At 42.3% G+C, this 24,321-nt stretch overlaps 49 non-coding genes across 49 annotated transcripts; 26 read left to right on the top strand and 23 right to left on the bottom strand.

Moving 5' to 3' along the window:
* Window positions 1-203: 203 nt before the first annotated feature.
* On the bottom strand, window positions 204-276 carry TRNAK-UUU (transfer RNA lysine (anticodon UUU)). Its single transcript has one exon. It is a non-coding gene; the product is annotated as a tRNA-Lys (tRNA).
* A 136-nt stretch (window positions 277-412) lies between these two features.
* LOC149965827 (signal recognition particle RNA) lies at window positions 413-711 on the top strand. The gene has a single exon (XR_016472936.1).
* A 640-nt stretch (window positions 712-1,351) lies between these two features.
* On the top strand, window positions 1,352-1,650 carry LOC149965826 (signal recognition particle RNA). The gene has a single exon (XR_016473733.1).
* A 431-nt stretch (window positions 1,651-2,081) lies between these two features.
* TRNAK-UUU (transfer RNA lysine (anticodon UUU)) lies at window positions 2,082-2,154 on the bottom strand. The gene has a single exon. It is a non-coding gene; the product is annotated as a tRNA-Lys (tRNA).
* Window positions 2,155-2,290: 136 nt separating this feature from the next.
* Window positions 2,291-2,589, top strand: LOC149965824 (signal recognition particle RNA). Its single transcript, XR_016473731.1, has one exon.
* A 431-nt stretch (window positions 2,590-3,020) lies between these two features.
* Window positions 3,021-3,093, bottom strand: TRNAK-UUU (transfer RNA lysine (anticodon UUU)). The gene has a single exon. It is a non-coding gene; the product is annotated as a tRNA-Lys (tRNA).
* Window positions 3,094-3,229: 136 nt separating this feature from the next.
* On the top strand, window positions 3,230-3,528 carry LOC149965822 (signal recognition particle RNA). The gene has a single exon (XR_016472923.1).
* A 431-nt stretch (window positions 3,529-3,959) lies between these two features.
* Window positions 3,960-4,032, bottom strand: TRNAK-UUU (transfer RNA lysine (anticodon UUU)). Its single transcript has one exon. It is a non-coding gene; the product is annotated as a tRNA-Lys (tRNA).
* A 136-nt stretch (window positions 4,033-4,168) lies between these two features.
* On the top strand, window positions 4,169-4,467 carry LOC149965820 (signal recognition particle RNA). The gene has a single exon (XR_016473870.1).
* Window positions 4,468-4,898: 431 nt separating this feature from the next.
* On the bottom strand, window positions 4,899-4,971 carry TRNAK-UUU (transfer RNA lysine (anticodon UUU)). The gene has a single exon. It is a non-coding gene; the product is annotated as a tRNA-Lys (tRNA).
* Window positions 4,972-5,107: 136 nt separating this feature from the next.
* On the top strand, window positions 5,108-5,406 carry LOC149965818 (signal recognition particle RNA). Its single transcript, XR_016473069.1, has one exon.
* A 640-nt stretch (window positions 5,407-6,046) lies between these two features.
* LOC149965817 (signal recognition particle RNA) lies at window positions 6,047-6,345 on the top strand. The gene has a single exon (XR_016473730.1).
* Window positions 6,346-6,776: 431 nt separating this feature from the next.
* Window positions 6,777-6,849, bottom strand: TRNAK-UUU (transfer RNA lysine (anticodon UUU)). Its single transcript has one exon. It is a non-coding gene; the product is annotated as a tRNA-Lys (tRNA).
* Window positions 6,850-6,985: 136 nt separating this feature from the next.
* LOC149965815 (signal recognition particle RNA) lies at window positions 6,986-7,284 on the top strand. Its single transcript, XR_016472921.1, has one exon.
* Window positions 7,285-7,715: 431 nt separating this feature from the next.
* On the bottom strand, window positions 7,716-7,788 carry TRNAK-UUU (transfer RNA lysine (anticodon UUU)). Its single transcript has one exon. It is a non-coding gene; the product is annotated as a tRNA-Lys (tRNA).
* A 136-nt stretch (window positions 7,789-7,924) lies between these two features.
* On the top strand, window positions 7,925-8,223 carry LOC149965813 (signal recognition particle RNA). Its single transcript, XR_016472920.1, has one exon.
* A 431-nt stretch (window positions 8,224-8,654) lies between these two features.
* TRNAK-UUU (transfer RNA lysine (anticodon UUU)) lies at window positions 8,655-8,727 on the bottom strand. The gene has a single exon. It is a non-coding gene; the product is annotated as a tRNA-Lys (tRNA).
* A 136-nt stretch (window positions 8,728-8,863) lies between these two features.
* On the top strand, window positions 8,864-9,162 carry LOC149965811 (signal recognition particle RNA). The gene has a single exon (XR_016473868.1).
* A 431-nt stretch (window positions 9,163-9,593) lies between these two features.
* On the bottom strand, window positions 9,594-9,666 carry TRNAK-UUU (transfer RNA lysine (anticodon UUU)). Its single transcript has one exon. It is a non-coding gene; the product is annotated as a tRNA-Lys (tRNA).
* Window positions 9,667-9,802: 136 nt separating this feature from the next.
* On the top strand, window positions 9,803-10,101 carry LOC149965809 (signal recognition particle RNA). The gene has a single exon (XR_016473866.1).
* Window positions 10,102-10,532: 431 nt separating this feature from the next.
* TRNAK-UUU (transfer RNA lysine (anticodon UUU)) lies at window positions 10,533-10,605 on the bottom strand. Its single transcript has one exon. It is a non-coding gene; the product is annotated as a tRNA-Lys (tRNA).
* Window positions 10,606-10,741: 136 nt separating this feature from the next.
* Window positions 10,742-11,040, top strand: LOC149965807 (signal recognition particle RNA). The gene has a single exon (XR_016473067.1).
* Window positions 11,041-11,680: 640 nt separating this feature from the next.
* Window positions 11,681-11,979, top strand: LOC149965806 (signal recognition particle RNA). The gene has a single exon (XR_016473729.1).
* Window positions 11,980-12,410: 431 nt separating this feature from the next.
* TRNAK-UUU (transfer RNA lysine (anticodon UUU)) lies at window positions 12,411-12,483 on the bottom strand. Its single transcript has one exon. It is a non-coding gene; the product is annotated as a tRNA-Lys (tRNA).
* A 136-nt stretch (window positions 12,484-12,619) lies between these two features.
* Window positions 12,620-12,918, top strand: LOC149965804 (signal recognition particle RNA). Its single transcript, XR_016472919.1, has one exon.
* A 431-nt stretch (window positions 12,919-13,349) lies between these two features.
* Window positions 13,350-13,422, bottom strand: TRNAK-UUU (transfer RNA lysine (anticodon UUU)). The gene has a single exon. It is a non-coding gene; the product is annotated as a tRNA-Lys (tRNA).
* A 136-nt stretch (window positions 13,423-13,558) lies between these two features.
* On the top strand, window positions 13,559-13,857 carry LOC149965802 (signal recognition particle RNA). The gene has a single exon (XR_016473865.1).
* A 431-nt stretch (window positions 13,858-14,288) lies between these two features.
* Window positions 14,289-14,361, bottom strand: TRNAK-UUU (transfer RNA lysine (anticodon UUU)). The gene has a single exon. It is a non-coding gene; the product is annotated as a tRNA-Lys (tRNA).
* Window positions 14,362-14,497: 136 nt separating this feature from the next.
* Window positions 14,498-14,796, top strand: LOC149965800 (signal recognition particle RNA). The gene has a single exon (XR_016473066.1).
* Window positions 14,797-15,227: 431 nt separating this feature from the next.
* On the bottom strand, window positions 15,228-15,300 carry TRNAK-UUU (transfer RNA lysine (anticodon UUU)). Its single transcript has one exon. It is a non-coding gene; the product is annotated as a tRNA-Lys (tRNA).
* A 136-nt stretch (window positions 15,301-15,436) lies between these two features.
* On the top strand, window positions 15,437-15,735 carry LOC149965798 (signal recognition particle RNA). The gene has a single exon (XR_016473864.1).
* A 431-nt stretch (window positions 15,736-16,166) lies between these two features.
* TRNAK-UUU (transfer RNA lysine (anticodon UUU)) lies at window positions 16,167-16,239 on the bottom strand. Its single transcript has one exon. It is a non-coding gene; the product is annotated as a tRNA-Lys (tRNA).
* A 136-nt stretch (window positions 16,240-16,375) lies between these two features.
* On the top strand, window positions 16,376-16,674 carry LOC149965796 (signal recognition particle RNA). The gene has a single exon (XR_016473728.1).
* A 431-nt stretch (window positions 16,675-17,105) lies between these two features.
* Window positions 17,106-17,178, bottom strand: TRNAK-UUU (transfer RNA lysine (anticodon UUU)). Its single transcript has one exon. It is a non-coding gene; the product is annotated as a tRNA-Lys (tRNA).
* Window positions 17,179-17,314: 136 nt separating this feature from the next.
* On the top strand, window positions 17,315-17,613 carry LOC149965794 (signal recognition particle RNA). The gene has a single exon (XR_016473064.1).
* A 431-nt stretch (window positions 17,614-18,044) lies between these two features.
* On the bottom strand, window positions 18,045-18,117 carry TRNAK-UUU (transfer RNA lysine (anticodon UUU)). Its single transcript has one exon. It is a non-coding gene; the product is annotated as a tRNA-Lys (tRNA).
* A 136-nt stretch (window positions 18,118-18,253) lies between these two features.
* On the top strand, window positions 18,254-18,552 carry LOC149965792 (signal recognition particle RNA). Its single transcript, XR_016473727.1, has one exon.
* Window positions 18,553-18,983: 431 nt separating this feature from the next.
* On the bottom strand, window positions 18,984-19,056 carry TRNAK-UUU (transfer RNA lysine (anticodon UUU)). The gene has a single exon. It is a non-coding gene; the product is annotated as a tRNA-Lys (tRNA).
* Window positions 19,057-19,192: 136 nt separating this feature from the next.
* LOC149965790 (signal recognition particle RNA) lies at window positions 19,193-19,491 on the top strand. Its single transcript, XR_016473860.1, has one exon.
* Window positions 19,492-19,922: 431 nt separating this feature from the next.
* Window positions 19,923-19,995, bottom strand: TRNAK-UUU (transfer RNA lysine (anticodon UUU)). The gene has a single exon. It is a non-coding gene; the product is annotated as a tRNA-Lys (tRNA).
* Window positions 19,996-20,131: 136 nt separating this feature from the next.
* LOC149965788 (signal recognition particle RNA) lies at window positions 20,132-20,430 on the top strand. Its single transcript, XR_016473063.1, has one exon.
* A 431-nt stretch (window positions 20,431-20,861) lies between these two features.
* TRNAK-UUU (transfer RNA lysine (anticodon UUU)) lies at window positions 20,862-20,934 on the bottom strand. Its single transcript has one exon. It is a non-coding gene; the product is annotated as a tRNA-Lys (tRNA).
* Window positions 20,935-21,070: 136 nt separating this feature from the next.
* Window positions 21,071-21,369, top strand: LOC149965786 (signal recognition particle RNA). The gene has a single exon (XR_016473726.1).
* Window positions 21,370-21,800: 431 nt separating this feature from the next.
* Window positions 21,801-21,873, bottom strand: TRNAN-AUU (transfer RNA asparagine (anticodon AUU)). Its single transcript has one exon. It is a non-coding gene; the product is annotated as a tRNA-Asn (tRNA).
* A 136-nt stretch (window positions 21,874-22,009) lies between these two features.
* Window positions 22,010-22,308, top strand: LOC149965784 (signal recognition particle RNA). The gene has a single exon (XR_016473722.1).
* A 431-nt stretch (window positions 22,309-22,739) lies between these two features.
* Window positions 22,740-22,812, bottom strand: TRNAK-UUU (transfer RNA lysine (anticodon UUU)). The gene has a single exon. It is a non-coding gene; the product is annotated as a tRNA-Lys (tRNA).
* A 136-nt stretch (window positions 22,813-22,948) lies between these two features.
* On the top strand, window positions 22,949-23,247 carry LOC149965782 (signal recognition particle RNA). The gene has a single exon (XR_016473720.1).
* Window positions 23,248-23,678: 431 nt separating this feature from the next.
* TRNAK-UUU (transfer RNA lysine (anticodon UUU)) lies at window positions 23,679-23,751 on the bottom strand. The gene has a single exon. It is a non-coding gene; the product is annotated as a tRNA-Lys (tRNA).
* A 136-nt stretch (window positions 23,752-23,887) lies between these two features.
* LOC149965780 (signal recognition particle RNA) lies at window positions 23,888-24,186 on the top strand. The gene has a single exon (XR_016473718.1).
* Window positions 24,187-24,321: the final 135 nt, after the last annotated feature.

The raw sequence follows: 24,321 nt of genomic DNA, 5'->3' as shown, positions 1-24,321 counted from the left end.
TATATCCTTAATCAGATCGGCCGAACGTTTCTTAACTTCAAATTAAAGGAACGGCTTTCAAGCTGCGGCTCTACCCCGGACCGTTAAATGATTTGTTTAAGGTTCTCCAGACTAAGCAAATTGAGCGTTTCTCAAAGCGGAAAAGACGTTACATTGCCGTTAGTTATAAAACTGACAACGAATAAGAAATCGCTACATTTACCCGCCCGAACTGGGGCTCGAACCCAGGACCGTTAGGTTAAAAGCCTAACGCTCTACCGACTGAGCTATCCGGGCTCTGCCGTATTCTATCTTCATGAAAAATGTGGTAATGGACGGGACATTTATTCTCTCCAGTTAATATAACATTTTAACCATATTTCGTTAGGGACGTTCTAACCATTGAAAGGTCGCAACTCGAGAAGCGTCGTTGACTGGGAGTAGTGGCGTCCTCTTGTAATCCAGCGTCTTGGAAGTCGGAATTCGAGGATGGTGTGAGGGTGTAGACTCTGATGATCATCACGCTGTGGAGATTTAACGTCCGCTCGAAGTTTACCGTCAATATGGTGCGCTCGGGGGAGCTCGAAGTGAACCAGGTTTCTTAACGAGGTACGTAGCGGCTTAGGGCAGAAATGCAGCAAGCAAAAGTACCCGCGGAAAACCGTCGTAGGGTTGCGTTTAAGAGCAGGGTTTGATTATCAGACCACCCAAGAAAGTCAAACTCGATTCTTTTGGCTTTTGTTTAAACTAACATGAAAAAGAGTGGCTATGAAAAAGAAAAAAACGGGAATATTTTTTGAAAACAAAACTTTTTTTTAAAAATTCCATTATCGCCGACGATAAATAATGTTGGTGACAGTGACCAATTGTCATCTCTATCAATGCCAGACGAACGTCGGTAAATAGTTTAATTTTTGGATTTCGAATTACATAACTTCCGTTTTTTTTCAAGGTCACGAATATATCCTTAATCAGATCGGCCGAACGTTTCTTAAGTTCAAATTAAAGGAAAGGCTTTCAAGCTGCGGCTCTACCCCGGACCGTTAAATGATTTGTTTAAGGTTCTCCAGACTAAGCAAATTGAGCGTTTCTCAAAGCGGAAAAGACGTTACATTGCCGTTAGTTATAAAACTGACAACGAATAAAAAATCGCTACATTTACCCGCCCGAACTGAGGCTCGAACCCAGGACCGTTAGGTTAAAAGCCTAACGCTCTACCGACTAAGCTATCCGGGCTCTGCCGTATTCTATCTTCATGAAAAATGTGGTAATGGACGAGACATTTATTCTCTCCAGTTAATATAACATTTTAACCATATTTCGTTAGGGACGTTCTAACGATTGAAAGGTCGCAACTCGAGAAGCGTCGTTGACTGGGAGGAGTGGCGTCCTCTTGTAATCCAGCGTCTTGGAAGTCGGAATTCGAGGATGGTGTGAGGGTGGAGACTCTGATGATCATCACGCTGTGGAGATTTAACGTCCGCTCGAAGTTTACCGTCAATATGGTGCGCTCGGGGGAGCTCGAAGTGAACCAGGTTTCTTAACGAGGTACGTAGCGGCTTAGGGCAGAAATGCAGCAAGCAAAAGTACCCGCGGAAAACCGTCGTAGGGTTGCGTTTAAGAGCAGGGTTTGATTATCAGACCACCCAAGAAAGTCAAACTCGATTCTTTTGGCTTTTGTTTAAACTAACATGAAAAAGAGTTGCTATGAAAAAGAAAAAAACGGGAATATTTTTTGAAAACAAAACTTTTTTTTAAAAATTCCATTATCGCCGACGATAAATAATGTTGGTGACAGTGACCAATTGTCATCTCTATCAATGCCAGACGAACGTCGGTAAATAGTTTAATTTTTGGATTTCGAATTACATAACTTCCGTTTTTTTTCAAGGTCACGAATATATCCTTAATCAGATCGGCCGAACGTTTCTTAAGTTCAAATTAAAGGAACGGCTTTCAAGCTGCGGCTCTACCCCGGACCGTTAAATGATTTGTTTAAGGTTCTCCAGACTAAGCAAATTGAGCGTTTCTCAAAGCGGAAAAGACGTTACATTGCCGTTAGTTATAAAACTGACAACGAATAAGAAATCGCTACATTTACCCGCCCGAACTGGGGCTCGAACCCAGGACCGTTAGGTTAAAAGCCTAACGCTCTACCGACTGAGCTATCCGGGCTCTGCCGTATTCTATCTTCATGAAAAATGTGGTAATGGACGAGACATTTATTCTCTCCAGTTAATATAACATTTTAACCATATTTCGTTAGGGACGTTCTAACGATTGAAAGGTCGCAACTCGAGAAGCGTCGTTGACTGGGAGGAGTGGCGTCCTCTTGTAATCCAGCGTCTTGGAAGTCGGAATTCGAGGATGGTGTGAGGGTGGAGACTCTGATGATCATCACGCTGTGGAGATTTAACGTCCGCTCGAAGTTTACCGTCAATATGGTGCGCTCGGGGGAGCTCGAAGTGAACCAGGTTTCTTAACGAGGTACGTAGCGGCTTAGGGCAGAAATGCAGCAAGCAAAAGTACCCGCGGAAAACCGTCGTAGGGTTGCGTTTAAGAGCAGGGTTTGATTATCAGACCACCCAAGAAAGTCAAACTCGATTCTTTTGGCTTTTGTTTAAACTAACATGAAAAAGAGTTGCTATGAAAAAGAAAAAAACGGGAATATTTTTTGAAAACAAAACTTTTTTTTAAAAATTCCATTATCGCCGACGATAAATAATGTTGGTGACAGTGACCAATTGTCATCTCTATCAATGCCAGACGAACGTCGGTAAATAGTTTAATTTTTGGATTTCGAATTACATAACTTCCGTTTTTTTTCAAGGTCACGAATATATCCTTAATCAGATCGGCCGAACGTTTCTTAAGTTCAAATTAAAGGAAAGGCTTTCAAGCTGCGGCTCTACACCGGACCGTTAAATGATTTGTTTAAGGTTCTCCAGACTAAGCAAATTGAGCGTTTCTCAAAGCGGAAAAGACGTTACATTGCCGTTAGTTATAAAACTGACAACGAATAAAAAATCGCTACATTTACCCGCCCGAACTGGGGCTCGAACCCAGGACCGTTAGGTTAAAAGCCTAACGCTCTACCGACTGAGCTATCCGGGCTCTGCCGTATTCTATCTTCATGAAAAATGTGGTAATGGACGAGACATTTATTCTCTCCAGTTAATATAACATTTTAACCATATTTCGTTAGGGACGTTCTAACGATTGAAAGGTCGCAACTCGAGAAGCGTCGTTGACTGGGAGGAGTGGCGTCCTCTTGTAATCCAGCGTCTTGGAAGTCGGAATTCGAGGATGGTGTGAGGGTGTAGACTCTGATGATCATCACGCTGTGGAGATTTAACGTCCGCTTGAAGTTTACCGTCAATATGGTGCGCTCGGGGGAGCTCGAAGTGAACCAGGTTTCTTAACGAGGTACGTAGCGGCTTAGGGCAGAAATGCAGCAAGCAAAAGTACCCGCGGAAAACCGTCGTAGGGTTGCGTTTAAGAGCAGGGTTTGATTATCAGACCACCCAAGAAAGTCAAACTCGATTCTTTTGGCTTTTGTTTAAACTAACATGAAAAAGAGTTGCTATGAAAAAGAAAAAAACGGGAATATTTTTTGAAAACAAAACTTTTTTTTAAAAATTCCATTATCGCCGACGATAAATAATGTTGGTGACAGTGACCAATTGTCATCTCTATCAATGCCAGACGAACGTCGGTAAATAGTTTAATTTTTGGATTTCGAATTACATAACTTCCGTTTTTTTTCAAGGTCACGGATATATCCTTAATCAGATCGGCCGAACGTTTCTTAAGTTCAAATTAAAGGAACGGCTTTCAAGCTGCGGCTCTACCCCGTACCGTTAAATGATTTGTTTAAGGTTCTCCAGACTAAGCAAATTGAGCGTTTCTCAAAGCGGAAAAGACGTTACATTGCCGTTAGTTATAAAACTGACAACGAATAAAAAATCGCTACATTTACCCGCCCGAACTGGGGCTCGAACCCAGGACCGTTAGGTTAAAAGCCTAACGCTCTACCGACTGAGCTATCCGGGCTCTGCCGTATTCTATCTTCATGAAAAATGTGGTAATGGACGAGACATTTATTCTCTCCAGTTAATATAACATTTTAACCATATTTCGTTAGGGACGTTCTAACGATTGAAAGGTCGCAACTCGAGAAGCGTCGTTGACTGGGAGGAGTGGCGTCCTCTTGTAATCCAGCGTCTTGGAAGTCGGAATTCGAGGATGGTGTGAGGGTGGAGACTCTGATGATTATCACGCTGTGGAGATTTAACGTCCGCTCGAAGTTTACCGTCAATATGGTGCGCTCGGGGGAGCTCGAAGTGAACCAGGTTTCTTAACGAGGTACGTAGCGGCTTAGGGCAGAAATGCAGCAAGCAAAAGTACCCGCGGAAAACCGTCGTAGGGTTGCGTTTAAGAGCAGGGTTTGATTATCAGACCACCCAAGAAAGTCAAACTCGATTCTTTTGGCTTTTGTTTAAACTAACATGAAAAAGAGTTGCTATGAAAAAGAAAAAAACGGGAATATTTTTTGAAAACAAAACTTTTTTTTAAAAATTCCATTATCGCCGACGATAAATAATGTTGGTGACAGTGACCAATTGTCATCTCTATCAATGCCAGACGAACGTCGGTAAATAGTTTAATTTTTGGATTTCGAATTACATAACTTCCGTTTTTTTTCAAGGTCACGAATATATCCTTAATCAGATCGGCCGAACGTTTCTTAAGTTCAAATTAAAGGAACGGCTTTCAAGCTGCGGCTCTACCCCGGACCGTTAAATGATTTGTTTAAGGTTCTCCAGACTAAGCAAATTGAGCGTTTCTCAAAGCGGAAAAGACGTTACATTGCCGTTAGTTATAAAACTGACAACGAATAAAAAGTCGCTACATTTACCCGCCCGAACTGGGGCTCGAACCCAGGACCGTTAGGTTAAAAGCCTAACGCTCTACCGACTGAGCTATCCGGGCTCTGCCGTATTCTATCTTCATGAAAAATGTGGTAATGGACGAGACATTTATTCTCTCCAGTTAATATAACATTTTAACCATATTTCGTTAGGGACGTTCTAACGATTGAAAGGTCGCAACTCGAGAAGCGTCGTTGACTGGGAGGAGTGGCGTCCTCTTGTAATCCAGCGTCTTGGAAGTCGGAATTCGAGGATGGTGTGAGGGTGTAGACTCTGATGATCATCACGCTGTGGAGATTTAACGTCCGCTCGAAGTTTACCGTCAATATGGTGCGCTCGGGGGAGCTCGAAGTGAACCAGGTTTCTTAACGAGGTACGTAGCGGCTTAGGGCAGAAATGCAGCAAGCAAAAGTACCCGCGGAAAACCATCGTAGGGTTGCGTTTAAGAGCAGGGTTTGATTATCAGACCACCCAAGAAAGTCAAACTCGATTCTTTTGGCTTTTGTTTAAACTAACATGAAAAAGAGTGGCTATGAAAAAGAAAAAAACGGGAATATTTTTTGAAAACAAAACTTTTTTTTAAAAATTCCATTATCGCCGACGATAAATAATGTTGGTGACAGTGACCAATTGTCATCTCTATCAATGCCAGACGAACGTCGGTAAATAGTTTAATTTTTGGATTTCGAATTACATAACTTCCGTTTTTTTTCAAGGTCACGAATATATCCTTAATCAGATCGGCCGAACGTTTCTTAAGTTCAAATTAAAGGAAAGGCTTTCAAGCTGCGGCTCTACCCCGGACCGTTAAATGATTTGTTTAAGGTTCTCCAGACTAAGCAAATTGAGCGTTTCTCAAAGCGGAAAAGACGTTACATTGCCGTTAGTTATAAAACTGACAACGAATAAAAAATCGCTACATTTACCCGCCCGAACTGAGGCTCGAACCCAGGACCGTTAGGTTAAAAGCCTAACGCTCTACCGACTAAGCTATCCGGGCTCTGCCGTATTCTATCTTCATGAAAAATGTGGTAATGGACGAGACATTTATTCTCTCCAGTTAATATAACATTTTAACCATATTTCGTTAGGGACGTTCTAACGATTGAAAGGTCGCAACTCGAGAAGCGTCGTTGACTGGGAGGAGTGGCGTCCTCTTGTAATCCAGCGTCTTGGAAGTCGGAATTCGAGGATGGTGTGAGGGTGGAGACTCTGATGATCATCACGCTGTGGAGATTTAACGTCCGCTCGAAGTTTACCGTCAATATGGTGCGCTCGGGGGAGCTCGAAGTGAACCAGGTTTCTTAACGAGGTACGTAGCGGCTTAGGGCAGAAATGCAGCAAGCAAAAGTACCCGCGGAAAACCGTCGTAGGGTTGCGTTTAAGAGCAGGGTTTGATTATCAGACCACCCAAGAAAGTCAAACTCGATTCTTTTGGCTTTTGTTTAAACTAACATGAAAAAGAGTTGCTATGAAAAAGAAAAAAACGGGAATATTTTTTGAAAACAAAACTTTTTTTTAAAAATTCCATTATCGCCGACGATAAATAATGTTGGTGACAGTGACCAATTGTCATCTCTATCAATGCCAGACGAACGTCGGTAAATAGTTTAATTTTTGGATTTCGAATTACATAACTTCCGTTTTTTTTCAAGGTCACGAATATATCCTTAATCAGATCGGCCGAACGTTTCTTAAGTTCAAATTAAAGGAACAGCTTTCAAGCTGCGGCTCTACCCCGGACCGTTAAATGATTTGTTTAAGGTTCTCCAGACTAAGCAAATTGAGCGTTTCTCAAAGCGGAAAAGACGTTACATTGCCGTTAGTTATAAAACTGACAACGAATAAGAAATCGCTACATTTACCCGCCCGAACTGGGGCTCGAACCCAGGACCGTTAGGTTAAAAGCCTAACGCTCTACCGACTGAGCTATCCGGGCTCTGCCGTATTCTATCTTCATGAAAAATGTGGTAATGGACGAGACATTTATTCTCTCCAGTTAATATAACATTTTAACCATATTTCGTTAGGGACGTTCTAACGATTGAAAGGTCGCAACTCGAGAAGCGTCGTTGACTGGGAGGAGTGGCGTCCTCTTGTAATCCAGCGTCTTGGAAGTCGGAATTCGAGGATGGTGTGAGGGTGTAGACTCTGATGATCATCACGCTGTGGAGATTTAACGTCCGCTTGAAGTTTACCGTCAATATGGTGCGCTCGGGGGAGCTCGAAGTGAACCAGGTTTCTTAACGAGGTACGTAGCGGCTTAGGGCAGAAATGCAGCAAGCAAAAGTACCCGCGGAAAACCGTCGTAGGGTTGCGTTTAAGAGCAGGGTTTGATTATCAGACCACCCAAGAAAGTCAAACTCGATTCTTTTGGCTTTTGTTTAAACTAACATGAAAAAGAGTTGCTATGAAAAAGAAAAAAACGGGAATATTTTTTGAAAACAAAACTTTTTTTTAAAAATTCCATTATCGCCGACGATAAATAATGTTGGTGACAGTGACCAATTGTCATCTCTATCAATGCCAGACGAACGTCGGTAAATAGTTTAATTTTTGGATTTCGAATTACATAACTTCCGTTTTTTTTCAAGGTCACGGATATATCCTTAATCAGATCGGCCGAACGTTTCTTAAGTTCAAATTAAAGGAACGGCTTTCAAGCTGCGGCTCTACCCCGTACCGTTAAATGATTTGTTTAAGGTTCTCCAGACTAAGCAAATTGAGCGTTTCTCAAAGCGGAAAAGACGTTACATTGCCGTTAGTTATAAAACTGACAACGAATAAAAAATCGCTACATTTACCCGCCCGAACTGGGGCTCGAACCCAGGACCGTTAGGTTAAAAGCCTAACGCTCTACCGACTGAGCTATCCGGGCTCTGCCGTATTCTATCTTCATGAAAAATGTGGTAATGGACGAGACATTTATTCTCTCCAGTTAATATAACATTTTAACCATATTTCGTTAGGGACGTTCTAACGATTGAAAGGTCGCAACTCGAGAAGCGTCGTTGACTGGGAGGAGTGGCGTCCTCTTGTAATCCAGCGTCTTGGAAGTCGGAATTCGAGGATGGTGTGAGGGTGTAGACTCTGATGATCATCACGCTGTGGAGATTTAACGTCCGCTTGAAGTTTACCGTCAATATGGTGCGCTCGGGGGAGCTCGAAGTGAACCAGGTTTCTTAACGAGGTACGTAGCGGCTTAGGGCAGAAATGCAGCAAGCAAAAGTACCCGCGGAAAACCGTCGTAGGGTTGCGTTTAAGAGCAGGGTTTGATTATCAGACCACCCAAGAAAGTCAAACTCGATTCTTTTGGCTTTTGTTTAAACTAACATGAAAAAGAGTTGCTATGAAAAAGAAAAAAACGGGAATATTTTTTGAAAACAAAACTTTTTTTTAAAAATTCCATTATCGCCGACGATAAATAATGTTGGTGACAGTGACCAATTGTCATCTCTATCAATGCCAGACGAACGTCGGTAAATAGTTTAATTTTTGGATTTCGAATTACATAACTTCCGTTTTTTTTCAAGGTCACGGATATATCCTTAATCAGATCGGCCGAACGTTTCTTAAGTTCAAATTAAAGGAACGGCTTTCAAGCTGCGGCTCTACCCCGTACCGTTAAATGATTTGTTTAAGGTTCTCCAGACTAAGCAAATTGAGCGTTTCTCAAAGCGGAAAAGACGTTACATTGCCGTTAGTTATAAAACTGACAACGAATAAAAAATCGCTACATTTACCCGCCCGAACTGGGGCTCGAACCCAGGACCGTTAGGTTAAAAGCCTAACGCTCTACCGACTGAGCTATCCGGGCTCTGCCGTATTCTATCTTCATGAAAAATGTGGTAATGGACGAGACATTTATTCTCTCCAGTTAATATAACATTTTAACCATATTTCGTTAGGGACGTTCTAACGATTGAAAGGTCGCAACTCGAGAAGCGTCGTTGACTGGGAGGAGTGGCGTCCTCTTGTAATCCAGCGTCTTGGAAGTCGGAATTCGAGGATGGTGTGAGGGTGGAGACTCTGATGATTATCACGCTGTGGAGATTTAACGTCCGCTCGAAGTTTACCGTCAATATGGTGCGCTCGGGGGAGCTCGAAGTGAACCAGGTTTCTTAACGAGGTACGTAGCGGCTTAGGGCAGAAATGCAGCAAGCAAAAGTACCCGCGGAAAACCGTCGTAGGGTTGCGTTTAAGAGCAGGGTTTGATTATCAGACCACCCAAGAAAGTCAAACTCGATTCTTTTGGCTTTTGTTTAAACTAACATGAAAAAGAGTTGCTATGAAAAAGAAAAAAACGGGAATATTTTTTGAAAACAAAACTTTTTTTTAAAAATTCCATTATCGCCGACGATAAATAATGTTGGTGACAGTGACCAATTGTCATCTCTATCAATGCCAGACGAACGTCGGTAAATAGTTTAATTTTTGGATTTCGAATTACATAACTTCCGTTTTTTTTCAAGGTCACGAATATATCCTTAATCAGATCGGCCGAACGTTTCTTAAGTTCAAATTAAAGGAACGGCTTTCAAGCTGCGGCTCTACCCCGGACCGTTAAATGATTTGTTTAAGGTTCTCCAGACTAAGCAAATTGAGCGTTTCTCAAAGCGGAAAAGACGTTACATTGCCGTTAGTTATAAAACTGACAACGAATAAAAAATCGCTACATTTACCCGCCCGAACTGGGGCTCGAACCCAGGACCGTTAGGTTAAAAGCCTAACGCTCTACCGACTGAGCTATCCGGGCTCTGCCGTATTCTATCTTCATGAAAAATGTGGTAATGGACGAGACATTTATTCTCTCCAGTTAATATAACATTTTAACCATATTTCGTTAGGGACGTTCTAACGATTGAAAGGTCGCAACTCGAGAAGCGTCGTTGACTGGGAGGAGTGGCGTCCTCTTGTAATCCAGCGTCTTGGAAGTCGGAATTCGAGGATGGTGTGAGGGTGGAGACTCTGATGATTATCACGCTGTGGAGATTTAACGTCCGCTCGAAGTTTACCGTCAATATGGTGCGCTCGGGGGAGCTCGAAGTGAACCAGGTTTCTTAACGAGGTACGTAGCGGCTTAGGGCAGAAATGCAGCAAGCAAAAGTACCCGCGGAAAACCGTCGTAGGGTTGCGTTTAAGAGCAGGGTTTGATTATCAGACCACCCAAGAAAGTCAAACTCGATTCTTTTGGCTTTTGTTTAAACTAACATGAAAAAGAGTTGCTATGAAAAAGAAAAAAACGGGAATATTTTTTGAAAACAAAACTTTTTTTTAAAAATTCCATTATCGCCGACGATAAATAATGTTGGTGACAGTGACCAATTGTCATCTCTATCAATGCCAGACGAACGTCGGTAAATAGTTTAATTTTTGGATTTCGAATTACATAACTTCCGTTTTTTTTCAAGGTCACGAATATATCCTTAATCAGATCGGCCGAACGTTTCTTAAGTTCAAATTAAAGGAACGGCTTTCAAGCTGCGGCTCTACCCCGGACCGTTAAATGATTTGTTTAAGGTTCTCCAGACTAAGCAAATTGAGCGTTTCTCAAAGCGGAAAAGACGTTACATTGCCGTTAGTTATAAAACTGACAACGAATAAAAAGTCGCTACATTTACCCGCCCGAACTGGGGCTCGAACCCAGGACCGTTAGGTTAAAAGCCTAACGCTCTACCGACTGAGCTATCCGGGCTCTGCCGTATTCTATCTTCATGAAAAATGTGGTAATGGACGAGACATTTATTCTCTCCAGTTAATATAACATTTTAACCATATTTCGTTAGGGACGTTCTAACGATTGAAAGGTCGCAACTCGAGAAGCGTCGTTGACTGGGAGGAGTGGCGTCCTCTTGTAATCCAGCGTCTTGGAAGTCGGAATTCGAGGATGGTGTGAGGGTGTAGACTCTGATGATCATCACGCTGTGGAGATTTAACGTCCGCTCGAAGTTTACCGTCAATATGGTGCGCTCGGGGGAGCTCGAAGTGAACCAGGTTTCTTAACGAGGTACGTAGCGGCTTAGGGCAGAAATGCAGCAAGCAAAAGTACCCGCGGAAAACCATCGTAGGGTTGCGTTTAAGAGCAGGGTTTGATTATCAGACCACCCAAGAAAGTCAAACTCGATTCTTTTGGCTTTTGTTTAAACTAACATGAAAAAGAGTGGCTATGAAAAAGAAAAAAACGGGAATATTTTTTGAAAACAAAACTTTTTTTTAAAAATTCCATTATCGCCGACGATAAATAATGTTGGTGACAGTGACCAATTGTCATCTCTATCAATGCCAGACGAACGTCGGTAAATAGTTTAATTTTTGGATTTCGAATTACATAACTTCCGTTTTTTTTCAAGGTCACGAATATATCCTTAATCAGATCGGCCGAACGTTTCTTAAGTTCAAATTAAAGGAAAGGCTTTCAAGCTGCGGCTCTACCCCGGACCGTTAAATGATTTGTTTAAGGTTCTCCAGACTAAGCAAATTGAGCGTTTCTCAAAGCGGAAAAGACGTTACATTGCCGTTAGTTATAAAACTGACAACGAATAAAAAATCGCTACATTTACCCGCCCGAACTGAGGCTCGAACCCAGGACCGTTAGGTTAAAAGCCTAACGCTCTACCGACTAAGCTATCCGGGCTCTGCCGTATTCTATCTTCATGAAAAATGTGGTAATGGACGAGACATTTATTCTCTCCAGTTAATATAACATTTTAACCATATTTCGTTAGGGACGTTCTAACGATTGAAAGGTCGCAACTCGAGAAGCGTCGTTGACTGGGAGGAGTGGCGTCCTCTTGTAATCCAGCGTCTTGGAAGTCGGAATTCGAGGATGGTGTGAGGGTGGAGACTCTGATGATCATCACGCTGTGGAGATTTAACGTCCGCTCGAAGTTTACCGTCAATATGGTGCGCTCGGGGGAGCTCGAAGTGAACCAGGTTTCTTAACGAGGTACGTAGCGGCTTAGGGCAGAAATGCAGCAAGCAAAAGTACCCGCGGAAAACCGTCGTAGGGTTGCGTTTAAGAGCAGGGTTTGATTATCAGACCACCCAAGAAAGTCAAACTCGATTCTTTTGGCTTTTGTTTAAACTAACATGAAAAAGAGTTGCTATGAAAAAGAAAAAAACGGGAATATTTTTTGAAAACAAAACTTTTTTTTAAAAATTCCATTATCGCCGACGATAAATAATGTTGGTGACAGTGACCAATTGTCATCTCTATCAATGCCAGACGAACGTCGGTAAATAGTTTAATTTTTGGATTTCGAATTACATAACTTCCGTTTTTTTTCAAGGTCACGAATATATCCTTAATCAGATCGGCCGAACGTTTCTTAAGTTCAAATTAAAGGAACGGCTTTCAAGCTGCGGCTCTACCCCGGACCGTTAAATGATTTGTTTAAGGTTCTCCAGACTAAGCAAATTGAGCGTTTCTCAAAGCGGAAAAGACGTTACATTGCCGTTAGTTATAAAACTGACAACGAATAAGAAATCGCTACATTTACCCGCCCGAACTGGGGCTCGAACCCAGGACCGTTAGGTTAAAAGCCTAACGCTCTACCGACTGAGCTATCCGGGCTCTGCCGTATTCTATCTTCATGAAAAATGTGGTAATGGACGAGACATTTATTCTCTCCAGTTAATATAACATTTTAACCATATTTCGTTAGGGACGTTCTAACGATTGAAAGGTCGCAACTCGAGAAGCGTCGTTGACTGGGAGGAGTGGCGTCCTCTTGTAATCCAGCGTCTTGGAAGTCGGAATTCGAGGATGGTGTGAGGGTGTAGACTCTGATGATCATCACGCTGTGGAGATTTAACGTCCGCTTGAAGTTTACCGTCAATATGGTGCGCTCGGGGGAGCTCGAAGTGAACCAGGTTTCTTAACGAGGTACGTAGCGGCTTAGGGCAGAAATGCAGCAAGCAAAAGTACCCGCGGAAAACCGTCGTAGGGTTGCGTTTAAGAGCAGGGTTTGATTATCAGACCACCCAAGAAAGTCAAACTCGATTCTTTTGGCTTTTGTTTAAACTAACATGAAAAAGAGTTGCTATGAAAAAGAAAAAAACGGGAATATTTTTTGAAAACAAAACTTTTTTTTAAAAATTCCATTATCGCCGACGATAAATAATGTTGGTGACAGTGACCAATTGTCATCTCTATCAATGCCAGACGAACGTCGGTAAATAGTTTAATTTTTGGATTTCGAATTACATAACTTCCGTTTTTTTTCAAGGTCACGGATATATCCTTAATCAGATCGGCCGAACGTTTCTTAAGTTCAAATTAAAGGAACGGCTTTCAAGCTGCGGCTCTACCCCGTACCGTTAAATGATTTGTTTAAGGTTCTCCAGACTAAGCAAATTGAGCGTTTCTCAAAGCGGAAAAGACGTTACATTGCCGTTAGTTATAAAACTGACAACGAATAAAAAATCGCTACATTTACCCGCCCGAACTGGGGCTCGAACCCAGGACCGTTAGGTTAAAAGCCTAACGCTCTACCGACTGAGCTATCCGGGCTCTGCCGTATTCTATCTTCATGAAAAATGTGGTAATGGACGAGACATTTATTCTCTCCAGTTAATATAACATTTTAACCATATTTCGTTAGGGACGTTCTAACGATTGAAAGGTCGCAACTCGAGAAGCGTCGTTGACTGGGAGGAGTGGCGTCCTCTTGTAATCCAGCGTCTTGGAAGTCGGAATTCGAGGATGGTGTGAGGGTGGAGACTCTGATGATTATCACGCTGTGGAGATTTAACGTCCGCTCGAAGTTTACCGTCAATATGGTGCGCTCGGGGGAGCTCGAAGTGAACCAGGTTTCTTAACGAGGTACGTAGCGGCTTAGGGCAGAAATGCAGCAAGCAAAAGTACCCGCGGAAAACCGTCGTAGGGTTGCGTTTAAGAGCAGGGTTTGATTATCAGACCACCCAAGAAAGTCAAACTCGATTCTTTTGGCTTTTGTTTAAACTAACATGAAAAAGAGTTGCTATGAAAAAGAAAAAAACGGGAATATTTTTTGAAAACAAAACTTTTTTTTAAAAATTCCATTATCGCCGACGATAAATAATGTTGGTGACAGTGACCAATTGTCATCTCTATCAATGCCAGACGAACGTCGGTAAATAGTTTAATTTTTGGATTTCGAATTACATAACTTCCGTTTTTTTTCAAGGTCACGAATATATCCTTAATCAGATCGGCCGAACGTTTCTTAAGTTCAAATTAAAGGAACGGCTTTCAAGCTGCGGCTCTACCCCGGACCGTTAAATGATTTGTTTAAGGTTCTCCAGACTAAGCAAATTGAGCGTTTCTCAAAGCGGAAAAGACGTTACATTGCCGTTAGTTATAAAACTGACAACGAATAAAAAGTCGCTACATTTACCCGCCCGAACTGGGGCTCGAACCCAGGACCGTTAGGTTAAAAGCCTAACGCTCTACCGACTGAGCTATCCGGGCTCTGCCGTATTCTATCTTCATGAAAAATGTGGTAATGGACGAGACATTTATTCTCTCCAGTTAATATAACATTTTAACCATATTTCGTTAGGGACGTTCTAACGATTGAAAGGTCGCAACTCGAGAAGCGTCGTTGACTGGGAGGAGTGGCGTCCTCTTGTAATCCAGCGTCTTGGAAGTCGGAATTCGAGGATGGTGTGAGGGTGTAGACTCTGATGATCATCACGCTGTGGAGATTTAACGTCCGCTCGAAGTTTACCGTCAATATGGTGCGCTCGGGGGAGCTCGAAGTGAACCAGGTTTCTTAACGAGGTACGTAGCGGCTTAGGGCAGAAATGCAGCAAGCAAAAGTACCCGCGGAAAACCATCGTAGGGTTGCGTTTAAGAGCAGGGTTTGATTATCAGACCACCCAAGAAAGTCAAACTCGATTCTTTTGGCTTTTGTTTAAACTAACATGAAAAAGAGTTGCTATGAAAAAGAAAAAAACGGGAATATTTTTTGAAAACAAAACTTTTTTTTAAAAATTAAATTATCGCCGACGATAAATAATGTTGGTGACAGTGACCAATTGTCATCTCTATCAATGCCAGACGAACGTCGGTAAATAGTTTAATTTTTGGATTTCGAATTACAGAACTTCCGTTTTTTTTCAAGGTCACGAATATATCCTTAATCAGATCGGCCGAACGTTTCTTAAGTTCAAATTAAAGGAACGGCTTTCAAGCTGCGGCTCTACCCCGGACCGTTAAATGATTTGTTTAAGGTTCTCCAGACTAAGCAAATTGAGCGTTTCTCAAAGCGGAAAAGACGTTACATTGCCGTTAGTTATAAAACTGACAACGAATAAAAAGTCGCTACATTTACCCGCCCGAACTGGGGCTCGAACCCAGGACCGTTAGGTTAAAAGCCTAACGCTCTACCGACTGAGCTATCCGGGCTCTGCCGTATTCTATCTTCATGAAAAATGTGGTAATGGACGAGACATTTATTCTCTCCAGTTAATATAACATTTTAACCATATTTCGTTAGGGACGTTCTAACGATTGAAAGGTCGCAACTCGAGAAGCGTCGTTGACTGGGAGGAGTGGCGTCCTCTTGTAATCCAGCGTCTTGGAAGTCGGAATTCGAGGATGGTGTGAGGGTGGAGACTCTGATGATTATCACGCTGTGGAGATTTAACGTCCGCTCGAAGTTTACCGTCAATATGGTGCGCTCGGGGGAGCTCGAAGTGAACCAGGTTTCTTAACGAGGTACGTAGCGGCTTAGGGCAGAAATGCAGCAAGCAAAAGTACCCGCGGAAAACCGTCGTAGGGTTGCGTTTAAGAGCAGGGTTTGATTATCAGACCACCCAAGAAAGTCAAACTCGATTCTTTTGGCTTTTGTTTAAACTAACATGAAAAAGAGTTGCTATGAAAAAGAAAAAAACGGGAATATTTTTTGAAAACAAAACTTTTTTTTAAAAATTAAATTATCGCCGACGATAAATTATGTTGGTGACAGTGACCAATTGTCATCTCTATCAATGCCAGACGAACGTCGGTAAATAGTTTAATTTTTGGATTTCGAATTACATAACTTCCGTTTTTTTTCAAGGTCACGAATATATCCTTAATCAGATCGGCCGAACGTTTCTTAAGTTCAAATTAAAGGAACGGCTTTCAAGCTGCGGCTCTACCCCGGACCGTTAAATGATTTGTTTAAGGTTCTCCAGACTAAGCAAATTGAGCGTTTCTCAAAGCGGAAAAGACGTTACATTGCCGTTAGTTATAAAACTGACAACGAATAAAAAGTCGCTACATTTACCCGCCCGAACTGGGGCTCGAACCCAGGACCGTTAGGTTAAAAGCCTAACGCTCTACCGACTGAGCTATCCGGGCTCTGCCGTATTCTATCTTCATGAAAAATGTGGTAATGGACGAGACATTTATTCTCTCCAGTTAATATAACATTTTAACCATATTTCGTTAGGGACGTTCTAACGATTGAAAGGTCGCAACTCGAGAAGCGTCGTTGACTGGGAGGAGTGGCGTCCTCTTGTAATCCAGCGTCTTGGAAGTCGGAATTCGAGGATGGTGTGAGGGTGGAGACTCTGATGATCATCACGCTGTGGAGATTTAACGTCCGCTCGAAGTTTACCGTCAATATGGTGCGCTCGGGGGAGCTCGAAGTGAACCAGGTTTCTTAACGAGGTACGTAGCGGCTTAGGGCAGAAATGCAGCAAGCAAAAGTACCCGCGGAAAACCGTCGTAGGGTTGCGTTTAAGAGCAGGGTTTGATTATCAGACCACCCAAGAAAGTCAAACTCGATTCTTTTGGCTTTTGTTTAAACTAACATGAAAAAGAGTTGCTATGAAAAAGAAAAAAACGGGAATATTTTTTGAAAACAAAACTTTTTTTTAAAAATTAAATTATCGCCGACGATAAATTATGTTGGTGACAGTGACCAATTGTCATCTCTATCAATGCCAGACGAACGTCGGTAAATAGTTTAATTTTTGGATTTCGAATTACATAACTTCCGTTTTTTTTCAAGGTCACGAATATATCCTTAATCAGATCGGCCGAACGTTTCTTAAGTTCAAATTAAAGGAACGGCTTTCAAGCTGCGGCTCTACCCCGGACCGTTAAATGATTTGTTTAAGGTTCTCCAGACTAAGCAAATTGAGCGTTTCTCAAAGCGGAAAAGACGTTACATTGCCGTTAGTTATAAAACTGACAACGAATAAAAAGTCGCTACATTTACCCGCCCGAACTGGGGCTCGAACCCAGGACCGTTAGGTTAAAAGCCTAACGCTCTACCGACTGAGCTATCCGGGCTCTGCCGTATTCTATCTTCATGAAAAATGTGGTAATGGACGAGACATTTATTCTCTCCAGTTAATATAACATTTTAACCATATTTCGTTAGGGACGTTCTAACGATTGAAAGGTCGCAACTCGAGAAGCGTCGTTGACTGGGAGGAGTGGCGTCCTCTTGTAATCCAGCGTCTTGGAAGTCGGAATTCGAGGATGGTGTGAGGGTGTAGACTCTGATGATCATCACGCTGTGGAGATTTAACGTCCGCTCGAAGTTTACCGTCAATATGGTGCGCTCGGGGGAGCTCGAAGTGAACCAGGTTTCTTAACGAGGTACGTAGCGGCTTAGGGCAGAAATGCAGCAAGCAAAAGTACCCGCGGAAAACCATCGTAGGGTTGCGTTTAAGAGCAGGGTTTGATTATCAGACCACCCAAGAAAGTCAAACTCGATTCTTTTGGCTTTTGTTTAAACTAACATGAAAAAGAGTTGCTATGAAAAAGAAAAAAACGGGAATATTTTTTGAAAACAAAACTTTTTTTTAAAAATTAAATTATCGCCGACGATAAATAATGTTGGTGACAGTGACCAATTGTCATCTCTATCAATGCCAGACGAACGTCGGTAAATAGTTTAATTTTTGGATTTCGAATGACAGAACTTCCGTTTTTTTTCAAGGTCACGAATATATCCTTAATCAGATCGGCCGAACGTTTCTTAAGTTCAAATTAAAGGAACGGCTTTCAAGCTGCGGCTCTACCCCGGACCGTTAAATGATTTGTTTAAGGTTCTCCAGACTAAGCAAATTGAGCGTTTCTCAAAGCGGAAAAGACGTTACATTGCCGTTAGTTATAAAACTGACAACGAATAAAAAGTCGCTACATTTACCCGCCCGAACTGGGGCTCGAACCCAGGACCGTTAGGTTAAAAGCCTAACGCTCTACCGACTGAGCTATCCGGGCTCTGCCGTATTCTATCTTCATGAAAAATGTGGTAATGGACGAGACATTTATTCTCTCCAGTTAATATAACATTTTAACCATATTTCGTTAGGGACGTTCTAACGATTGAAAGGTCGCAACTCGAGAAGCGTCGTTGACTGGGAGGAGTGGCGTCCTCTTGTAATCCAGCGTCTTGGAAGTCGGAATTCGAGGATGGTGTGAGGGTGGAGACTCTGATGATCATCACGCTGTGGAGATTTAACGTCCGCTCGAAGTTTACCGTCAATATGGTGCGCTCGGGGGAGCTCGAAGTGAACCAGGTTTCTTAACGAGGTACGTAGCGGCTTAGGGCAGAAATGCAGCAAGCAAAAGTACCCGCGGAAAACCGTCGTAGGGTTGCGTTTAAGAGCAGGGTTTGATTATCAGACCACCCAAGAAAGTCAAACTCGATTCTTTTGGCTTTTGTTTAAACTAACATGAAAAAGAGTTGCTATGAAAAAGAAAAAAACGGGAATATTTTTTGAAAACAAAACTTTTTTTTAAAAATTAAATTATCGCCGACGATAAATTATGTTGGTGACAGTGACCAATTGTCATCTCTATCAATGCCAGACGAACGTCGGTAAATAGTTTAATTTTTGGATTTCGAATTACATAACTTCCGTTTTTTTTCAAGGTCACGGATATATCCTTAATCAGATCGGCCGAACGTTTCTTAAGTTCAAATTAAAGGAACGGCTTTCAAGCTGCGGCTCTACCCCGTACCGTTAAATGATTTGTTTAAGGTTCTCCAGACTAAGCAAATTGAGCGTTTCTCAAAGCGGAAAAGACGTTACATTGCCGTTAGTTATAAAACTGACAACGAATAAAAAATCGCTACATTTACCCGCCCGAACTGGGGCTCGAACCCAGGACCGTTAGGTTAAAAGCCTAACGCTCTACCGACTGAGCTATCCGGGCTCTGCCGTATTCTATCTTCATGAAAAATGTGGTAATGGACGAGACATTTATTCTCTCCAGTTAATATAACATTTTAACCATATTTCGTTAGGGACGTTCTAACGATTGAAAGGTCGCAACTCGAGAAGCGTCGTTGACTGGGAGGAGTGGCGTCCTCTTGTAATCCAGCGTCTTGGAAGTCGGAATTCGAGGATGGTGTGAGGGTGGAGACTCTGATGATTATCACGCTGTGGAGATTTAACGTCCGCTCGAAGTTTACCGTCAATATGGTGCGCTCGGGGGAGCTCGAAGTGAACCAGGTTTCTTAACGAGGTACGTAGCGGCTTAGGGCAGAAATGCAGCAAGCAAAAGTACCCGCGGAAAACCGTCGTAGGGTTGCGTTTAAGAGCAGGGTTTGATTATCAGACCACCCAAGAAAGTCAAACTCGATTCTTTTGGCTTTTGTTTAAACTAACATGAAAAAGAGTTGCTATGAAAAAGAAAAAAACGGGAATATTTTTTGAAAACAAAACTTTTTTTTAAAAATTCCATTATCGCCGACGATAAATAATGTTGGTGACAGTGACCAATTGTCATCTCTATCAATGCCAGACGAACGTCGGTAAATAGTTTAATTTTTGGATTTCGAATTACATAACTTCCGTTTTTTTTCAAGGTCACGAATATATCCTTAATCAGATCGGCCGAACGTTTCTTAAGTTCAAATTAAAGGAACGGCTTTCAAGCTGCGGCTCTACCCCGGACCGTTAAATGATTTGTTTAAGGTTCTCCAGACTAAGCAAATTGAGCGTTTCTCAAAGCGGAAAAGACGTTACATTGCCGTTAGTTATAAAACTGACAACGAATAAAAAGTCGCTACATTTACCCGCCCGAACTGGGGCTCGAACCCAGGACCGTTAGGTTAAAAGCCTAACGCTCTACCGACTGAGCTATCCGGGCTCTGCCGTATTCTATCTTCATGAAAAATGTGGTAATGGACGAGACATTTATTCTCTCCAGTTAATATAACATTTTAACCATATTTCGTTAGGGACGTTCTAACGATTGAAAGGTCGCAACTCGAGAAGCGTCGTTGACTGGGAGGAGTGGCGTCCTCTTGTAATCCAGCGTCTTGGAAGTCGGAATTCGAGGATGGTGTGAGGGTGTAGACTCTGATGATCATCACGCTGTGGAGATTTAACGTCCGCTCGAAGTTTACCGTCAATATGGTGCGCTCGGGGGAGCTCGAAGTGAACCAGGTTTCTTAACGAGGTACGTAGCGGCTTAGGGCAGAAATGCAGCAAGCAAAAGTACCCGCGGAAAACCATCGTAGGGTTGCGTTTAAGAGCAGGGTTTGATTATCAGACCACCCAAGAAAGTCAAACTCGATTCTTTTGGCTTTTGTTTAAACTAACATGAAAAAGAGTTGCTATGAAAAAGAAAAAAACGGGAATATTTTTTGAAAACAAAACTTTTTTTTAAAAATTAAATTATCGCCGACGATAAATAATGTTGGTGACAGTGACCAATTGTCATCTCTATCAATGCCAGACGAACGTCGGTAAATAGTTTAATTTTTGGATTTCGAATTACAGAACTTCCGTTTTTTTTCAAGGTCACGAATATATCCTTAATCAGATCGGCCGAACGTTTCTTAAGTTCAAATTAAAGGAACGGCTTTCAAGCTGCGGCTCTACCCCGGACCGTTAAATGATTTGTTTAAGGTTCTCCAGACTAAGCAAATTGAGCGTTTCTCAAAGCGGAAAAGACGTTACATTGCCGTTAGTTATAAAACTGACAACGAATAAAAAGTCGCTACATTTACCCGCCCGAACTGGGGCTCGAACCCAGGACCGTTAGGTTAAAAGCCTAACGCTCTACCGACTGAGCTATCCGGGCTCTGCCGTATTCTATCTTCATGAAAAATGTGGTAATGGACGAGACATTTATTCTCTCCAGTTAATATAACATTTTAACCATATTTCGTTAGGGACGTTCTAACGATTGAAAGGTCGCAACTCGAGAAGCGTCGTTGACTGGGAGGAGTGGCGTCCTCTTGTAATCCAGCGTCTTGGAAGTCGGAATTCGAGGATGGTGTGAGGGTGGAGACTCTGATGATCATCACGCTGTGGAGATTTAACGTCCGCTCGAAGTTTACCGTCAATATGGTGCGCTCGGGGGAGCTCGAAGTGAACCAGGTTTCTTAACGAGGTACGTAGCGGCTTAGGGCAGAAATGCAGCAAGCAAAAGTACCCGCGGAAAACCGTCGTAGGGTTGCGTTTAAGAGCAGGGTTTGATTATCAGACCACCCAAGAAAGTCAAACTCGATTCTTTTGGCTTTTGTTTAAACTAACATGAAAAAGAGTTGCTATGAAAAAGAAAAAAACGGGAATATTTTTTGAAAACAAAACTTTTTTTTAAAAATTAAATTATCGCCGACGATAAATTATGTTGGTGACAGTGACCAATTGTCATCTCTATCAATGCCAGACGAACGTCGGTAAATAGTTTAATTTTTGGATTTCGAATTACATAACTTCCGTTTTTTTTCAAGGTCACGAATATATCCTTAATCAGATCGGCCGAACGTTTCTTAAGTTCAAATTAAAGGAACGGCTTTCAAGCTGCGGCTCTACCCCGGACCGTTAAATGATTTGTTTAAGGTTCTCCAGACTAAGCAAATTGAGCGTTTCTCAAAGCGGAAAAGACGTTACATTGCCGTTAGTTATAAAACTGACAACGAATAAAAAGTCGCTACATTTACCCGCCCGAACTGGGGCTCGAACCCAGGACCGTTAGGTTAATAGCCTAACGCTCTACCGACTGAGCTATCCGGGCTCTGCCGTATTCTATCTTCATGAAAAATGTGGTAATGGACGAGACATTTATTCTCTCCAGTTAATATAACATTTTAACCATATTTCGTTAGGGACGTTCTAACGATTGAAAGGTCGCAACTCGAGAAGCGTCGTTGACTGGGAGGAGTGGCGTCCTCTTGTAATCCAGCGTCTTGGAAGTCGGAATTCGAGGATGGTGTGAGGGTGGAGACTCTGATGATCATCACGCTGTGGAGATTTAACGTCCGCTCGAAGTTTACCGTCAATATGGTGCGCTCGGGGGAGCTCGAAGTGAACCAGGTTTCTTAACGAGGTACGTAGCGGCTTAGGGCAGAAATGCAGCAAGCAAAAGTACCCGCGGAAAACCGTCGTAGGGTTGCGTTTAAGAGCAGGGTTTGATTATCAGACCACCCAAGAAAGTCAAACTCGATTCTTTTGGCTTTTGTTTAAACTAACATGAAAAAGAGTTGCTATGAAAAAGAAAAAAACGGGAATATTTTTTGAAAACAAAACTTTTTTTTAAAAATTAAATTATCGCCGACGATAAATTATGTTGGTGACAGTGACCAATTGTCATCTCTATCAATGCCAGACGAACGTCGGTAAATAGTTTAATTTTTGGATTTCGAATTACATAACTTCCGTTTTTTTTCAAGGTCACGAATATATCCTTAATCAGATCGGCCGAACGTTTCTTAAGTTCAAATTAAAGGAACGGCTTTCAAGCTGCGGCTCTACCCCGGACCGTTAAATGATTTGTTTAAGGTTCTCCAGACTAAGCAAATTGAGCGTTTCTCAAAGCGGAAAAGACGTTACATTGCCGTTAGTTATAAAACTGACAACGAATAAAAAGTCGCTACATTTACCCGCCCGAACTGGGGCTCGAACCCAGGACCGTTAGGTTAAAAGCCTAACGCTCTACCGACTGAGCTATCCGGGCTCTGCCGTATTCTATCTTCATGAAAAATGTGGTAATGGACGAGACATTTATTCTCTCCAGTTAATATAACATTTTAACCATATTTCGTTAGGGACGTTCTAACGATTGAAAGGTCGCAACTCGAGAAGCGTCGTTGACTGGGAGGAGTGGCGTCCTCTTGTAATCCAGCGTCTTGGAAGTCGGAATTCGAGGATGGTGTGAGGGTGGAGACTCTGATGATCATCACGCTGTGGAGATTTAACGTCCGCTCGAAGTTTACCGTCAATATGGTGCGCTCGGGGGAGCTCGAAGTGAACCAGGTTTCTTAACGAGGTACGTAGCGGCTTAGGGCAGAAATGCAGCAAGCAAAAGTACCCGCGGAAAACCGTCGTAGGGTTGCGTTTAAGAGCAGGGTTTGATTATCAGACCACCCAAGAAAGTCAAACTCGATTCTTTTGGCTTTTGTTTAAACTAACATGAAAAAGAGTTGCTATGAAAAAGAAAAAAACGGGAATATTTTTTGAAAACAAAACTTTTTTTTAAAAATTCCATTATCGCCGACGATAAATAATGTTGGTGACAGTGACCAATTGTCATCTCTATCAATGCCAGACGAACGTCGGTAAATAGTTTAATTTTTGGATTTCGAATTACATAACTTCCGTTTTTTTTCAAGGTCACGAATATATCCTTAATCAGATCGGCCGAACGTTTCTTAAGTTCAAATTAAAGGAAAGGCTTTCAAGCTGCGGCTCTACACCGGACCGTTAAATGATTTGTTTAAGGTTCTCCAGACTAAGCAAATTGAGCGTTTCTCAAAGCGGAAAAGACGTTACATTGCCGTTAGTTATAAAACTGACAACGAATAAAAAGTCGCTACATTTACCCGCCCGAACTGGGGCTCGAACCCAGGACCGTTAGGTTAAAAGCCTAACGCTCTACCGACTGAGCTATCCGGGCTCTGCCGTATTCTATCTTCATGAAAAATGTGGTAATGGACGAGACATTTATTCTCTCCAGTTAATATAACATTTTAACCATATTTCGTTAGGGACGTTCTAACGATTGAAAGGTCGCAACTCGAGAAGCGTCGTTGACTGGGAGGAGTGGCGTCCTCTTGTAATCCAGCGTCTTGGAAGTCGGAATTCGAGGATGGTGTGAGGGTGGAGACTCTGATGATCATCACGCTGTGGAGATTTAACGTCCGCTCGAAGTTTACCGTCAATATGGTGCGCTCGGGGGAGCTCGAAGTGAACCAGGTTTCTTAACGAGGTACGTAGCGGCTTAGGGCAGAAATGCAGCAAGCAAAAGTACCCGCGGAAAACCGTCGTAGGGTTGCGTTTAAGAGCAGGGTTTGATTATCAGACCACCCAAGAAAGTCAAACTCGATTCTTTTGGCTTTTGTTTAAACTAACATGAAAAAGAGTTGCTATGAAAAAGAAAAAAACGGGAATATTTTTTGAAAACAAAACTTTTTTTTAAAAATTCCATTATCGCCGACGATAAATAATGTTGGTGACAGTGACCAAT

Source organism: Leiobunum rupestre, chromosome 1 (genome assembly GCF_980474605.1).
Source record: "Leiobunum rupestre chromosome 1, qqLeiRupe1.1.hap1, whole genome shotgun sequence".
Classification (NCBI taxonomy): Eukaryota; Metazoa; Arthropoda; class Arachnida; order Opiliones; family Sclerosomatidae; genus Leiobunum; species Leiobunum rupestre.
This window is presented reverse-complemented; position numbering and strand designations above follow the sequence as displayed.